The sequence below is a fragment of the Octopus bimaculoides genome, chromosome 8 (genome assembly GCF_001194135.2).
Source record: "Octopus bimaculoides isolate UCB-OBI-ISO-001 chromosome 8, ASM119413v2, whole genome shotgun sequence".
In the NCBI taxonomy this organism is placed as follows: domain Eukaryota; kingdom Metazoa; phylum Mollusca; class Cephalopoda; order Octopoda; family Octopodidae; genus Octopus; species Octopus bimaculoides.
This window is the reverse complement of record NC_068988.1, coordinates 48,361,728-48,365,429: the sequence shown is the minus strand read 5'-3', so window position 1 is coordinate 48,365,429 and position 3,702 is coordinate 48,361,728.

Below are 3,702 nucleotides of genomic sequence, written 5' to 3'. Positions count from 1 at the left end.
CCCCACCCCCCAAAAAAAATTCGGGCCTTGTGCCTAGAGTAGAAAAGAATATTATATTTATATATTACAGGCGGCGAGCTGGCAGAATACTTATCGCACCGGACAAAATGCAACATACTTTCACCCACCCCATCACTTGTTGGACTTGCCCCAAAATTTGAAATAAATGTTATAATTATATTATATGCGTGTATATATCTTGTTTTAGTTATTAGAAGGCAGCCACACCTGTGTACCACCTTGAGGCATTTTAGTTGAACAAATCTACCTCACTAGTAATATATATATATTTTTTGTATAGTCTGGTATTTATTCTATCGATCTATTTTTGCGAACCGCCAGGTAGCGGTGACATAACGCACCAAAAAACACGGACACAAAGACAAACACATACACATGTATGCACACACACACATCGACACATGCACACACACGCACGCACCCACGCTCACATATACACACACGATCATTTAAAGCAACGCGGTCGAGAAAGCATAGGGAGATATATTTAAAATATGAAATAAAACTGGGAGATGAATGGGTAAGACATAAACGTAGGCAAGGAGGAAAAAGAAAAGAAATTTGATATAAAATGAATAATAAATAACATTAATACAACTATTCAAGATCGAAAATCTTACGATAGCGGGAGATGGTGTGGTGGAACTCTGGAATAGGAAATATGAAACAGAAGTGGATGCAAAAATATGAAATGTACGACATCAGTTCTCGAATTCTAAAGCATTCGTTAATTCAAAATGCAATAGCGTAATTTTGTCCAAATATTACGTGTGTGCGTGTGTGGAAACAGGTGGATAATAACAAATGAAATCGATTAACAAATATATAAATACCAGACCTAGAATAGAAAAAAAAAGGACGGAGAAACAACAGGAAAGAGGCAGTTACGATGAGATAAGTGTATTGAGGCCTAGAGGATAAAAAAAATACAGACTCATATAGCTTAATGCAAAAATTGAAGAAGGAAATGAATATAAATTTTCAAGAAAATGAAGAAAAAGAGGAAGAAAAATATGGCAGAGCGACACATTTAAAATAGTTCAAACATTAGAATAAATCTTATGCTGCAAGGCATAAAATAACGAGACTTCTCTTCCTCGCGGCATAAAATATATTTCACTGCTTGAAATATTTTTTGTTAGTTTTTGCAGACGATGAACGAGACGACTGTTTCAACGTGTAGTGATTGTACACAGAGATCAGTTTAACGGTACTTTAAACAAGTGTACTGGTGTAAAAAGTGAATAAACAAAGGAGACTCGTGTTGCTTTTTCCAATTAGATTCTACAGCTTTCTTAGAGAAAGCATCGGAGGATATTTTGCACTCCTGGATGACTATGGTTGACAAATGTAAACTACGCGGAGAAATTTTCAAATTCACCATGGACGAAATTGATATAATTCGACTTACTTCTGTCATGGGCATCAGTAAAGCATTTTGCATTTGAATGCATATACATTACAACGCAACGCATGCAATCTTTGGATACAAAGTGTATTGAAGCACACACACACACACGCACACACACACACACACACACACACACACACACACACACACACACACACACACACACACACACGCAAACATCTGTCAGTCTGGCTATCAATCGGACTGTCTGTCTATCTATCTATCTATCTATCTATCTATCTATCTATCTATTTTCGAAGGATGTTCATTAAATATTTCCTCTGACCCACTTCCGGTTATTGCAGGAGTCGAAACTTGTACAGGTAACAATATGTCACATTCTGAATTGCAGCTTTCCACTAGTATCCGTTTGTCATTCACGGCTGCTGAAATGGACTAAATGGAGGAAGTTGAATGCAGATCAGATGAGGTTCTTTTACTTCAAAGGACGTACACCAAAAGATATTTTCAATTACATGAAAATAATTTATGGTGACGATGCACCACACCATCATTCGATGTAGACAAGCACTGGCATCGCCTATTCACATGAGATCGGACATTGGTGGAAATTGCTCCTATTCCTGGACGACAACATTCCACCTTTGATGACAACACCATCCATAAAGTAGAAGCCGCCATTTTGCACCATAACCGCAACTAGCCTAAGGAATAACGATAAGGGTAGGGTTCAGGGAAAAAAAATCATTCGCGACCATTTGCACATGCGGAAGTTGTCTACACGGTAGATTCTCCGGATGCTCACAACTTTTCGGACGCAAGAATGAGTCAATCGCTTCCAGGCACTTTTGACAATATGCCAAGAAAACGAGTAGGACTTTTTCGGCAGACTTATCACGCAGGAAAAAGCATGGGTTCATCATTATGATCCTGAGTCTAAAGTCCGATCGAAGCAATGGAAAAGCATGATAACTCACCACCTTCGAAGAAGGCACGTGTCCAACCCTCAGCAGGCAAGATAATGCTCACAGTTTTTTGGGACAATCACGAAGTAGTGATGATGGATTTTCTGGCAAAGGGCACCACAATTAATGGAGCATGTTATGCTTCTCTACTGCAGAAATTGCGGGACCCCATCAAAGCAGAGAGTCGTGGCATACTGACCAAAGGAGTCCGCTTCCTCCAATTCAATGCCAAGTTCACAATGCACAGGTTGCCCTGATGAAAAAACACTCATGCGACCATAAAGACGTTCACCTGCTACAGAAACAACGAGCATGATGTAAGTTCCAGGACGATGTGACGGCGATGTGAATCAGCATTGATAGACATAACAGGAAAGCAAATAATCGGGATATTTGGAGAAGACTCGTTGCTCGTAGTACAGACCGCACAGCAGAGAGACATACCTACGAGCTAACATGCATATGAGTAAATATATAGAGAATACAAAGGAACATAAAGGAATACGCGTATAGGTGTACACGTTTATTTTTCTACATAGTTATTGTGACACAACTATATTCCAGACAGTAGACATTGCAGAATTAAATGTATTATAGATGAGACGTTTTGCACGGGATTTTATAGAACAAACATAAGAAGATGTATGCTAATAAAAATATATTAAATATATAAATACGGAATGGAAATATGTTTCTGAGAATATGGTGATGCGCAAAACATTATCCGCTGGGAAAAATTGAATTTGTTTTTGACAGCTACAAAACCTTAAAACACATTTAAAGACGATAATTCATCAAAACTTATTGTCCAGCAAAATGTTAACTAATAATAATAATAATAATAATAATAATAATAATAATAATAATATCAAGAAGAAGAAGAAGAAGAAGAAGAAGAAGAAGAAGAAGAAGAAGAAGAAGAAGAAGAAGAAGAAGAAGAAGAAGGAGAAGAAGAAGAAGAAGAAGAAGAAGAAGAAGAAGAACAAGAAGAACAAGAAGAAGAAGAAGAAGAACAAGAAGAAGAAGAAGAAGAAGAAGAAGAAGAATTTATAGACATGGGAATGGAGAGAGAAAGGTACGATGAAAGAGTGGACAGAAAAAGACAAAATAAAAGTAATACATATTTGTAAAGTTTGCATACTAGAGTTGCTTTCGAACGATACTCTTGTTGAGTATATGTGTGTGTGTGTGCATGTGTGTATATACATATGCGCGTATATATGTTTCAATCCATGTATATGTATATATAAATATGCGTGTATATGTGGGCTACTAGGTTAACATTTATACGCGTATATCCTATTAAAGGTATATATATATATATATATATATATATATATATAT